The sequence below is a fragment of the Geotrypetes seraphini genome, chromosome 5, assembly GCF_902459505.1.
Source record: "Geotrypetes seraphini chromosome 5, aGeoSer1.1, whole genome shotgun sequence".
NCBI classification, from domain to species: Eukaryota; Metazoa; Chordata; class Amphibia; order Gymnophiona; family Dermophiidae; genus Geotrypetes; species Geotrypetes seraphini.
In genome coordinates, this window is record NC_047088.1 from 207,919,073 (window position 1) to 207,933,153 (window position 14,081).

The 14,081-nt window shown below is 38.7% G+C and overlaps 1 protein-coding gene across 5 annotated transcripts in view; it reads left to right on the plus strand.

Moving 5' to 3' along the window:
- LOC117360465 (sodium channel protein type 2 subunit alpha-like) overlaps positions 1-14,081 on the plus strand; it is a 526,898-nt gene that overhangs the window by 115,668 nt on the left and 397,149 nt on the right. For 4 of the 5 annotated variants that reach the window (XM_033944237.1, XM_033944238.1, XM_033944242.1 and 1 more), the window contains exon 3: positions 2,317-2,374. The exons of the other annotated variant lie outside the window; for it this stretch is intronic. The gene's annotated coding sequence lies outside the window, so the exon portion shown is untranslated. The remainder of the gene's footprint in view (positions 1-2,316; positions 2,375-14,081) is intronic. 5 annotated transcript variants of the gene reach the window in all.

The window sequence follows — 14,081 nt, forward strand, 5'->3', positions numbered from 1 at the left end:
TCCACTGTACATTGAAACCATCAGCTCAATGTGTGGCAGCTGCTAAGAAAGCAAATAGAATGTTAGGAATTATCAGGAAAGGAATGGAAACAAAGTTGAAAATGCTATAATGCCCTTGTATCACTATGGTACAGCTGCACCTCAAATACTGTGTGCAATTCTGGTCGTCATGTCTCAAAAAAGATATAGTGGAATTAGAAAAGGTACAGAGAAGGGCAACAAAAATGATAAAAGGGATGGGACAAATTCCCAATGAGAAAAGGCTAAAGCGGCTAGGGCACTTCAGCTTGGAGAAGAGATAGCTCAGGGGTGCTATGATAGAGGTCTATAAAATAATGAGAGGAGTGGAAAGAGTAGATGTGAATCGCTTGTTCACTCTTTCCAAGGACTAGGGGACATGAGATGAAGCTACTAAGAAGTAGATTTAAAACAAACTGGAGAAAATATTTCTTCACACAATGTGTAATTAATCTCTGGAATTCGTTGCCAGAGAATGTGGTGAAATCAGTTAGCTTAGCAGGGTTTAAAAAAGGATTGGCTAATTTCCTAAAAGAGAAGTCCATAGGCCATTATTGAGATGGCTTGAGGAAATCCATTACTTATTCCAAGGATAAGCAGCATAGAATCTGTTTTACTACTTGGGATTTAGCTAGGTACTTGGGACCTGGTTTGGCCACTGTTGGAAACAGGATACTGGGCATGATGGACCTTCGGTCTGTGCCAGTATGGCAGTGTTTATATTATGTTCTTATAATAGGTCACGTAGGTTTTGAGAGGTGCAAGTGGCTATATTTAGCCTATTTTATAAAGAACAATGGCTAGATTTAAGCCACAGATAATCAGGTCTGCTTAGGAGCAGGGATAAATAATGTGTGAAATTTGTAGTTTATAAAATATGTACTTGAGTCATGATTCTACCCAAGGCCTCCCCAGGAGAAGCCTACACCTGGGTCTCATAAAGGCATGTATTGTCTTGTTGTCCTACATACTTTTAGGTTCATCATCCCTAAGATAGATATACAGATAAAAGTTTTTTTCTGCATGTAAAAATGCCTTTATGCAAGAAAAATCCATTATAAAATTATCTTCATACTTTACATTGTACATATTTTTGTTTTGAATATTACCCCAGGGAATGTATGAGTTTCCATTTATATTTGAATACTGAGTTTTTGTGGGCTGTTTTTATACACAATAAAAACCACTAGCCACCCACCACCACCACCACCATCCTTGCCTCTGAGAATGTCTCCACTCATTTAGGGTAAAGATACACATGTATAGGTTGTATATGTAGAATTTTTGTGTACATAATGGAAGAACTGATTTATAAATGCCTGTTTTCCTCCATAAAGAAGTACTTTGTGTGCAGAATTGGCTTTTAAAATCACCCTACTTTCCTTGCCTAACTGATGAAATATGTACCTATAATTTAGGCATATGCACCAGCCGTAGCCATAGAGTTAAGAGTAATTGCTCACATGTAAAATGTCAGACATACATGTGTAATGATATGCACCTAAGTGTGAGTCCCTCCCCCACCCCAGCTCTGCCCTTTGTGCATGCCTACCCACAAAATACTTGCTATGTAAGATATACATGTATTTACAGAAGAGCATTTAGGCACATTTTTTGGCTTTGCCATGTATATGTGTACATTTACACGTGTATCCTAAACATTTAAGCATGTAACTAGTGGGCAAATGTAAGAATTACCTCTAATCTTTAGATTATTTTATTTGGGGAAAGAGAGGAATGAAGATTTCATTAGTACTTTGGACTGAGAACTATGTACTGTAATGTAGATTTTCAAAAAGGTCATTTTTTCCGTCTACAGTCTGCATACTGTTGATCTTTACTGAACAGCTTACAGAGATGATAAAACAGACCATTTAACTAACTGCTTGTACTGTATTTGTGTTCCAAGATTCCTTGCTCCGGCCAGATAGGATGCATGGAAATAGTGCATAAATGTGTTGCACCCCTCTCCCCTTCTCAATCCAGCACACTTGCCTCACGTTTTAGTGCAATGAGGGATAGGGTAACCAATCAGGGATTGGTCATTAATTTTAAGAAAATTAACGCTCTTAATTTCTTCAACAGAGTTTGTAGATGCTTATAACTTTCTAACATTGATTCCTGTTAGGACTAAGGACTTGAATATTTAACACTAAAGCCATATATTAGGACGTTAGAGAGACTGCATTTTATACATTCAAAAACTTATACTGCGGTTGTCCTATTTTGATTTTAATGATTTTTTGATGATCTTGCAAGCTTTTATTTTCTCCTGTTTTGATTATGCCACGATTACAGTTGGATTACCAAAAGCAACTCTGAAAGCATTGCAAGAACTAGGTGCCCAGGATTACCGGTATGTTGCAAGTGAGGTGGCTCATATTAAGCATATTACACACCAGTTTTAATGGGTTTGCCCATTCAATAGTGTAGAATATATTAAGTTTTGTTCATGATATTTAAATTGATGAAGTCAATGGCCTCTATATTAGTGCCAGATTCCTCTAATTGTCCAACTCAACTATGTCAATCTTTTGTACTTCCTTTTGTTTGCTTAATCAAAGAGGCCATGTGCCACTCTAGTGCATTTTGGATTTACCCTTTAATTTTGGAATGGGTTGTCTAATTCACAGTTCTTCAACCGCCGCGGTCCACAGAAAATTTCTGCCGGTCCGTGCAGGGCCGGCGAGATCAAGTCGGCAGTTAAATTTCCTGCCGACTGCGGTTCCTGCTCAATAATGTTCCTCCCAGCCTCAGGCGATTAAGACAGGCTGCCGACGTCGGGGCCGTCCCTCTCTGAGTCTCGCCTGTTCGGAAACAGGAAGTTGAAACAAAATAGGCGGGACTCAGAGAATGAAGGTCCCAACGTCGGCAGCCTGTCTTGATCGCTGCCCCTGCCGAGTTGCTGAAGAGGGCCGCGGGGAAGTTACAAGTAGAATGGAGAGAGCTGCAGATACAGGTGCAGGTGGAGGGAGAAGGTCAGCGTGTGCGAGCAAGATCCTAGGGAGCCTTCACAGTGACTTCTTCCCCTCCCACCACCTCTCCTACTTGCCAGGGCAGTGATTTACCGGCAACTTCCTGCAGGCAAGTACTGAGAGCTGATGGAAGGGGAGGAAGCCACTGTAGGAGGCTGGGAAGCTGCTGGATAAAGGGAGAGCTGTTACTGGACTTGAAGGGAGTTAGAAGGAGAGATGCTGCTGGGAGGGGAGGAGGGAAAGGGATGGGAAGAGAATTAATGTTGGATAGAGGGAGGAGGGAAGGGAGAAGAAGGAGAGATGCTGCTGGGAGGGGAGGAGGGAAAGGGATGGGAAGAGAGTTAATGTTGGATAGAGGGAGGAGGAAAGGGAGAAAGAAAAAAGGAAGGAAACAGCTGGCAGGGAGATTACAGGAGGGGAAGGGGGTCAGGGTGGAATGGAGAGATCAGATGAGGGAAAGGGGAGAGAGAGGAATGAGAAAGTAGAGAGACATTGATGCTGGAAAGGGGGTCAGCAGAGAAATGAAAGAGGGATAAAGATGCTAGATCTGGTGTAGGAGAGATAAAAATGAAGAAGGCAGTGAAGCTGGAATGAATGATGTAAAAAGGAGAGAGGAGGAACAGGCTGGATGGACGGGGAAGAGGGGCATAGAAAGAAGTCAGATACATATGGAAGGGGGAGAGGGCAGACATTGGATGGAACGGGCAGATGCTGGAAGGAAAATAGTGAAAAGAAGATGAAAGCAGAAACCAGAGACAACAAAAGGTAGAAAAAAAGAATTTTATTTCTATTATGTCATTAGAATATATCAGATTTGAAATATATATCCTGCTGGAGACATAACTTGGGACTGCAGTATTCTGTTAGCATGATATTTCTATGTAGCATTCTATAATAACTTGGCTTGTTCAGTTTTCTTGATAGTAGAGGGGATATATGTGAAGGGGAGGGGAGACAGGGGTTTTGTTGGTCCGTGCTCTGTATATTTGTATTTATAAAATCACAATTGTTCAGAATATTTTTTCTTTTTATACTTTAATAAAATACGTTCAATATAAAATCATAATTGCGGCTTGTGCAGATGGGATCAGATGGTTTGCGGGGACCAAGCTCACGGAGATGGGGCGTAAACGGGGTTTTTTAATTTTAGTCCTAGTAGTTTGCCGGTCCACAAAATAATTCTTTTATTTTTGCCGGTCCACGGGTGTAAAAAGGTTGAAGAACACTAGTCTAATTGACTCCTGTTGTAAACATATTAAGGTGTTTTTATTTGAGGTTGCCTACAGGAGTTTTAACCAAACCTGTGATTTGGGGCGGGGAAGGGGGGGTTGTGTTTGAGTTTGATGCTGTTTATGGTTTGGCTTTTTTTTTTTGGGGGGGGGGGTTGGATCTGGTTTCTAATACCCTAAACTATCATTTTTAAACTAATGTGCATTCTAAAACTTTTTCAATTCAATTCTTTCTCGGCCCTCACTGAGACTTGGCTTCAAAAATGGAAGGAAGCTCTTCTTTTGCAATATGCCTCCTATGAGGATATTCAGCTGTATCCACCACAAGGCAATTAAGAAAAGGGGGAGTGGCTATCAAATTTTTTTAAATTCTGTTTCCGAACAGAATCCTATTTTAAAAAGAACTACTACTTCTACAGATAAAGTACCCCTGTGAGTTATTTACTGCTTATTTATCTCCCCCCTCCCATTTTCAATTTAATAATGAAATTCGCTTTCCCAAATCATCACTATTCATTACATTATCAATTGTATATTGCATTACCTTCCAGTTCTGTGCGGATTACAACTTAAAGAAGCTGGAACATTCTCAAGAATTGCAATTCAAAATTGTTCAAAAAAGAACATCTTTTATAAGAATTTATCGAATAGGTACGTTTGCAAGAGCTTTCTGAAATGTTTATAACAGTTTCTCAACTTGGTCCTGAAGTACCCCCTTGCCAGTCAGGGTTTCAGGATATCCACAATGAATATGCACAAATTTGATTTTCCTACACTGCCTTCATTTTATGCAAATTTCTTTCATGAATACTGATTGTGGATATCTTGAAACATGACTGGCAAAGGGGCACTTCAGGACAGAGTTAAGAAATACTGGTTTATAGGACACTGCACAAGCTATTAACTGGCTTAATTCTTTATCTCTAACTGCTGCCTGAAAAGAAAATAATCTGTTCTAGTTCCTTTTGTATTGACAGTCCTTAACAGAAGGAAAGGCAAAGAATGTCAAAATTTGTTGGGGAGTGTTTTGAGGTGTTCAGTTTTGAGGCCAAACACCTTGTAACATATTAACCTAAATTTGAAAATGACCCTGGCCTCAAATGGTAACCAATGTAACCTACGATTGTCTGACTTTTTCAGCTCAAAAATTAACCTTATTGCTGTATACAATCTACCTAATCTTCCTCTCCTCTTCCCCTAGAAATCAAAACACTACTGTTCAATACCATTACAATCTTCCTAATCTCCCTCTCCTCTTCCACTTACACCGACCAGGTTCTGCGCACTCCCTGGCACCATACCCTCAATCGACCAATAAAAAAAAAAAAAAGAAAGAAAAAAAAAAAAAAAAAAAGCCAACAAAGCTACCTGGAACCTAAATCATCCTACCGAAACTGATTACCTACCAACGTATGGAAACAGACAATTTGATATGTAATGTAATGTAACCTGATTATCTTCCAATGTTATTAAGTCTATACCCTCAATCTGTATTCTCCAAAGTCATGTACCCTACTGGAAATGTCCAGTTCTCTTCTTATGTAATCCGCTTTGAACCGCAAGGTACAAGCGGAATAAAAATCACTAATGTAATGTAATGTATTCTGAATCAGTCGCATTCTATGAAGATTACTCTGGAGACCTGCATAATAGACAATATTGCAGTAGTTGAGCAAACTAAGAATCAAAGACTGCACCAGGATCCTAAAACTAGAAGGATCAAAATAGGATCTTATAGTGTATAACTTCCAAAGTGTATAGAAACATTTCCAAACCGGATGATTAGTGTGTTCTTTCATCGAAAGGTCTTGATCTATAATAATCCCTAGGATCTTAATAGTGGGGTTTAGTGGGTAAGAAGTTCCGCCAAGTACTACTCTTTGCTCAGCTACCTTTTGTCTTGTCCTTAATGAGTTTTAGTTTGAATTCCTGCATCTAGCAGGAAAGTACACATGTGGCTTACAAAATGAGATTACCAAACGTATTCTCCCTCTCCCTACCTAATATATCCCTTTCAACTAAGATGTGAAGATGGGGATTTAAAATCCCTTCATTTTCACAGATAAAACAGTCTTTCTTGCCCACAGAATTGACGTTGGAATTTTACCCTCCCCAGCAATGCCATTGTCTGCTTACAAATCTCAGAGACTACTAGCCTTTGTTAAAGAAAGGTATGTCACTAGCAGGCATTATTTAGTCTTGTATTGAGTTGAGAATGCACATCTCCATAATTCTAGTATTGAGTTGCGAATGCACATCTCCATAAGTCTAGTAAAGTAACAGAGACAGACAATGATGACAGATAATGAAACAACCTATCCAGTCTGTCTGTCTATATCTACCATTGATCCTACCAATCCCTTTCTCTTTCTCAGAAATCCTCTGAGTTCTCATGAAATCCTTCTATTTATTCTTTTTTTGGTGAACCACTTTGAATGTTTTTTGATCAGAGGGACCGTATATAAGATATTATAGATGACATCTTCAGATTAAAAGTGTTCTTCAGAATAAAATTGTAAATCATTCAATCCTTTAATCATCACATTTAGATCTCTCTTTAATAAAACAATTAACTCTAAGCCATCTGCATAGGCAATGTTCAAGCCAGGCTGGAAGACTTGAACACCGGGGCCACAAGAATTGCCAGAATGGATTCTCTCTCCCATATGACTGGGCCAGAGACTCCGTTCTGTGAATTCAAGTAACAGACATGAGGAAAAGCCATGTAATAATCAATTATCTCCTATGCCTGGGAATAGCAAGCTATCACAATTTCAGTGCTCTTCAAAGGGAGAAAGCAAGGACAAACAGATTTATACCCTGTGTGACATCATTTGTAATAATTATCATTCTTTAGAATACAATGGCACAGTTGATCACATGACTTCATTTCCAAAAATGCCTTATGTCAATGTTACATTTAAATCCTTAATTTTAATGTTAAGTCCATTCTAATATTAAGTTTTTAACCCAGCAGGTGGCAGTGTTTCACTTTTTCTTTCTAAATCACTTTTGATCTCTGACTTTTTCAGACATAAATCATGTCAGTACAAAGCCTACTTTTGATATCTACATCCTGGCATCTGTATGACCTTCCAATTATCATTGTATGTTCTAATCTATAAGGAACAGATTCTCCCTGTAAAACATCCAAGTTTCCTGTTCCTCTGAGAACCTTATGAACAATGGTATATAAATTTGACTATGTCTTAAGAGTCACAAAATCAACCTTCTGAACTTCCGTAGCATAGCTAGAATGCAGATACAGCAATTTAGACAAGGAATGACAATCTGTGAGCTTAATCTTTAATTACAAGGTCTCAAGGCTACTTAATTTTGATTCATTCAAAATCTCAGTTTTCATTTCATTGGTGGCAACTATCATATCTGTAAATTTCAGGAAATCTTCAACAGCAACCCCCCCCCCCATAATATCAAATGAGTGAACAAGATTCCCCTGTATCCATTAATAGATGCTAAATAACAATGGGGATAAAAGGGGACCCTAAGGAACTTCCCAAACCAGTTTTCACCCACTGTTCCTTATATCTTATGTCAAATTTCTGATCCACCAAAAAATAATTTGATTCAACTAAGCACATTAACCAACATCCCCATCTGAAAATCAGCAGTTTTATCCACTAATCAAAGACTAGTGTTAGAAATAATGATATAAATAAAATAGGTCACATCAATCTGAATCAGGTCTTTATGTGTACTTTGAAGTTATTTTTATGTATTATCATTGTGAATTTATTGATACAAATAAAGATTGTCTATCCCAAGGATGATGTGGTCTATCCCACTCCCCACTTGTTCTTCTGTTGTTTGATTTTACGAGGGGTTTTTGTTCCTTTTTTCTGTTCTGTACTTGTTCTTCTGTTGATAAATAAAAGAGCCACATCATTGATAATAATGTACACCATACCTAATATTACCCAAGAGGGTTTCTGTTTCGCGTCCAAGCCTGAAATTGGTCTGGCTCTCAATAAAGGAACCTACTTGCCCTACAGCTCCTTTTCAATTAACTTCAACAGAAAAGCAACTTTGGAAATAGAAGGGTCCTTTTACTAAGGCACGCTAGCCATTTTAGCGCGTGCTAAATATTAGTGCGTGCTACATGCTAACGCATTATGGACGTGTTAGCATTTAGCATTTGCTAAAACGGCTAGCTCGCCTTAGTAAAAGAGGGGGATAGTTTTAAACCTTATAGTCTACATCTTAGCAACCCCTACTCCCTTTTTCAAAATGGGGGTTACCGTCAGTTCCTTTGATGACCTGGGCAACCCTTTTGAGACAAATATGCATTCACAATGTTCAATAGCCATACCTGTACATCAGGGGTCTCAAAGTCCCTCCTTGAGGGCCGCAATCTAGTCGGGTTTTCAGGATTTCCCCAATGAATATGCATGAGATCTATGTGCATGCACTGCTTTCAATGCATATTCATTAGGGAAATCCTGAAAACCCGACGATTGCGGCCCTCAAGGAGGGACTTTGAGATCCCTTTTGTACATGATTTAACAGGAGGGACCGGCATGGGATCTAGTGAAGAAAATGTTATGTTTAAAGAGCCTAATAGCTGTTTTTACCTGTCTACTGAACTCTACTAAAAGAATCCAATGGAATCAAGTTTCATGTTTAATAGTAGTTGATATACTTTACATTACATTACATTACATTAGTGATTTCTATTCCGCTTGTGCCTTGCGGTTCTAAGCGGATTACAAGTTAGAAGACTGGACATTTCCAGTAGCATTGCAGTACATATAATCAAGAATGCGTTAAGTTACAATTGTTGTTCTGGACTTTTCCAGGATAAATTGGTAGTAGATATTAGATAGTGATAGGTTGTTTAGACGAATAGAGATAATATTGTCCGGATTCTGCTGTTTAGACGAATAGAGATAATACTGTCCGGATTCGGGTGTTGCTGGTGGTGGTGTTGGGGTAGTCATGAGAGCATTTTCTAATACTTTTGTGAGGTTATGATGATGGGAAGTGTTTTTTGAAGAGATGAGTTTTGATTTCTTTTCGGAATGCTTTAATGTCTATTGATTTGGTCAGTAGATTGGTGATGGTAGTATCGATCTTTGCTGCCTGTGTCGCTAAAAGGCTGTCATATAGTTTCTTTCGTCGTGTTCCTTTGAGAGGGGGGTGAGTGAATAGGCTCTGAGTTCTCCTTAATCTCCTTAAGTTACTGCCCATCAATTGCTTTTTTGAATGATTTTTAATAATTAATAAGAAAATGTAAACAAAAATATATCAATAAATAGGAAAGAGAAAGATAATAATGTGTAGGTATAGTGGCATTCTCTGAGGTGGTGTCTAAAGGGACAGAGGCAGGATATTATAGATCATATGCATCTTTAAATAGACACCCTCCCCCCGATATTCAGCAGGAGATAGCTGGCTGGCTCCCGCTGAATATCCATCTTCCTGGATTGGCTGGTGACTTAGCTGGGCATTGCCAATATTCAGCGACTGGCTGGCTAATGCTAGCGGATAGATAGACCTGCCTAAAAGCCGTTTTGCCTTAGTCAGCCAGCCGCTGAGAATCAGCTTAGCTGGCTAAGTTCAAGGTCGTGAACTTTGATCTGGACATTCAATGCTGGTGGCCAGTTAAGGCTCCGGCATTGAATATGTGAGATCGCTGGGGACCACGGAAGGTAACTGAGCTGCCTCCTGCAGTCTGAATATCAGAGCCAAAGAATCCCCTGAAAAGTTCTAATCACAGCATCCCACTATAACCCCCATCCTCACATTCCTTGAATACCTAAACCGTTTTTCGAGGATTCCGTGTTGTTAACAAACACTACCAGTCCTTTGGCCTATAGCCCAATAATTTAATCCTCAGGAACCAAATTACCCACCTCCAGTAAATTACTCACTACCTTATACGTTTCTCTCGGCTTATTATTAGCTTTCTCAATAGCCCACTCAAAAACAGCTTTTTTTAACTAGCTGAATATACAATGATAATTACAGCCTATTTTCTCCAGTTCTTGTCCTCCAGTGATCCTGATAATCTCCAGCATCTTTCTAAATTACGTAGCTTAATTTTCTGAACTTTCAGAAAATTGGCATACTATTTTATATCAGAAGTGGATGGATACTTTAATCTTCAAAGAAACAAACAGTTTCATTAGACCGACACAGCTGCTTGAGACCAGTACAGCTGTAACTAACTATGCTCCAGTGGTTTGTCTAGCTGCGAGTACTTTCTCTGTAACCGGTTTTACTTCACTTGTGTCCTTTTTGTTATGGATCAGCTTTCCATTACAAGAACAAACAATAGGAAGTAATTCGACTCTGGCACTATTCTAATTTTTCCTGTTTTATCCTAAACTCTTGTTTCTGCAGAATGCTTCAGGAGCGTACATCAGATCTAATATACACTGACCTTGGTGCACAGTCATTTATAGCAGCGGTTCCCAATCCTGTCCTGGAGGACCAGCAGCCAGTCGGGTTTTCAGGATAGCCCTACTGAATATGCATGAGAGAGAGTTGCATATAATGGGGGTAACAGGCATGCAAATCTGCCTCTTGCTTATTCATTAGGGCTATCCTGAAAACCCGACTGGCTGCTGGTCCTCCAGGACAGGATTGGGAACCACTGATTAATAGTACTCAACTGCAGTCTACAAAATTACCGTATCACCTCTCTTATTCTTTTGCGACCACTCTGATTTTATAATTATTACAAGGATACCTCGGAGAAAATCTCTTTGGAAACTCTAAGGGATGCTTTCAAGGCAAATATAAGAGGGCAGATCATTTCATATTCGGCACATGTTAGGAAATTACTTAGATTAGAGTTTTCCAATCTAGAACAAATTATTAGTGCTTTAGAATCACAATTGGCTTTAAAATGGGAACAAGATATGTTGAATGCGCTGTTGAAGGCTAAATATAAATATAATGAGATTTGCTCACAATTGGCTAGGAAAGATTTGTTTCATCAGCAAGCAGTGTTTTATGGAAATTCGAATAAAGCGGGAAGAATGTTGGCTAATTGTCTTAAAGCTAAAAAGAGAAGAGAAAAGATTGCATCCATTAAGGATGAAAAGGGCAAGATTTATACCCACATAGCGGATGTTTTAAATCAATTTATGGAATATTATAAAGCTTTATACTCTACTGGGCTGTATTCAAATAAAGAGAATGAAGGAAGAGATTTTTTGAATTCAATTAATGGGCCCAAAATTCCAGAGCATATAAAAGAAAAGCTTGAAGCGCGTATATCGTTTACAGAGCTCCAGTCAGCATTGAAGTCTCTCAGAGCTGGGTCCGCTTTGGGTAGTGATGGATTTACAGTGGAGCTTTTCAAATCTTTTCAAATTATACTGTTACCTCATCTTTTTAAATTATATTAATCACAACTGATGAAGGGTCAGATATCAGGTACTATGACAGAAGCGCTTACTATTGTTTTGCCAAAACCAAACAGAGTTCCTATGTTGGTTTCAAACTATAGGCCAATTTCTTTAATGAATGTGGATGGAAAAATTCTGGCTAAACTATTAGCTCTGAGATTAGCTAAGGCTCTCCTTTATATGATTGGAATGCATCAAATGGTGTTTGTTGCTCAAAGACATTCTGCAAATAACACTAGATTAGCACTTCATTTGCTTAATGTAGCAAAAACTATAGAGGATCCGGCCTTCTTGGTATCATTGGATGCAGAGAAGACCTTTGATCGAGTAGAATGGACTTTTATATACCAAGCAATGGATTGGTTTGGAATAGGATTTGGATTTATTCAAATGATTCAAACCTTGTATAGTTCCCCTTCAGCCAGATTATATATTAATAATACATTCTCAGAGTGTTTTTGTCTGAAGAGGGGAGTTAGACAAGAATGTCCCTTATCTCCTTTGCTTTTTGATATTGTTTTGGAACCCTGGTTGGCCATTCAGCAGGCAAAGGAGATACAGGAAATTCCATATGCAGGTCGAGATTATAAAGTTTCGGCTTATGCAGATGATATTTTGCTTCATTTGAAAAATCTTGAATCAACCATCTGCCATTTACTGGAATTGATTGATCGTTTTAGTAAATTTTCTGGTTATAAGATAAATTGGAGTAAATCAGAGGTTCTTCCATTGAATGAACATTGTGTAAAAGGTTTATTTGATCCATTCCCATTCCTTTGGAAGGAAGAGGGAATAAAATATTTGGGTATAATGATTCAAAAAACATTGGAAGATACAATGACAGTAAATGAAAAATCTTTATGGTTGAAAATCAAACAAATGTGTGAGCATTGGAATCCATTACATCTTTCTTGGTGGGGGAGAGTCCAAACCATCAAAAATATGATCTTGCCTGTAGTTTGTTAACAAATGAGTATGTTACCAGTTTATTTTCAGAGTTCTTTTTATAAAAAAAATAATGGGATTCTTACAAAATTCCTTTGGCTTGGTAAAACTTCTAGAATTGCCTTAGTATCTTTGCAAAAATCTCAATCGATGAGAATTTTCCAAATGTTTGCAGGTATCATCAAGTCTTTATTTTGCATCAGGGCATGTATTGGATCCTTCCTGAACTCATGGAGAATCTGCCAGATTGGTTAATTCTGGAAAATCATCTTACGGCCCCACTTCATCTTACAATGGGTGGAGTAGGGAAGCTTGTTTGATGAATGTTAAAGAAATAGGAAGTCAAATTGGCTTGATATAGCAATACAATACAAGACTCCTAAAAATTGTGTTTTCTAATAGATTGTTTCACAAAACATTTAAGTATATAATTTAATCAACTTCACATACACTCAGAATTGTGTAATTCGACCAAGAGCCGAAGCTCCTATAGTCGAACCCACCACCCAATCACTGTGTATGGAATAGTGAAGAAACGTGAATAAAAGTGCTATTCAAAAATTAAAATCAATATATTCAATGGCAAAAAGGAATATTCTCACTTAGTTTTTAGGGTTTTTATCAGGTCCCTACACGGACCATCCTTTAAATTTCTTTTTCAAGGAACCCAAAGTATGGCTTAAACAACTCACATGCCAAACTGGTGAAAGTGAAATTGGGTCAAATATGCCGTTCTATTCTGTTAATAAAAAGACACAAAAGTAATACATTAAATTGGAAAAAGTCTCAATACAAAAAATTTTTCAATGCTAAATGAATTTTAGGGCAACACAAGAAGAAGGTACCTGTCTCTAAAACATCGGAGGTGACCAGTGGAGTGCCTCAGGGCTCGGTCCTGGGTCCACTCCTTTTCAACATATTCATAGGGGATCTGACTCAAGGGCTTCAAGGTAAAATAACACTATTCGCCGATGACGCCAAACTATGTAATATAGTAAGTGAATGCAGTTTACAGAATTACATGGCGCAGGACCTGCTTACATTGGAAAGTTGGTCCTCAACCTGGCAGCTAGGCTTCAATGCTAAGAAATGTAAGGTCATGCACCTCGGAAGCGGAAATCCATGCAGGACGTACTTCTTGAACGGAGAAACTTTAACTAGGACTTCAGCAGAACGAGATTTAGGAGTAATCATCAGTGCAGACATGAAAACTGCCAATCAAGTGGAGAAGGCTTCATCTAAGGCAAGGCAGATATTGGGTTGTATCAATAGAAGTTTCGTCAGCCGAAAGCCTGAAGTCATAATGCCGTTGTACAGGGCCATGGTGAGACCTCATCTGGAATACTGTGTGCAATTCTGGAGGCCACATTACAGTAAAGATGTGCGCAGAATTGAATCGGTTCAGCGGACGGCCACCAGGATGATCTCGGGGTTCAAGGGTCTCTCGTACGAAGAGAGACTGAACAAATTGCAGCTCTACACTCTCGAAGAACGTAGGGAGAGGGGAGACATGATCGAAACATTTAAGTACCTTACGG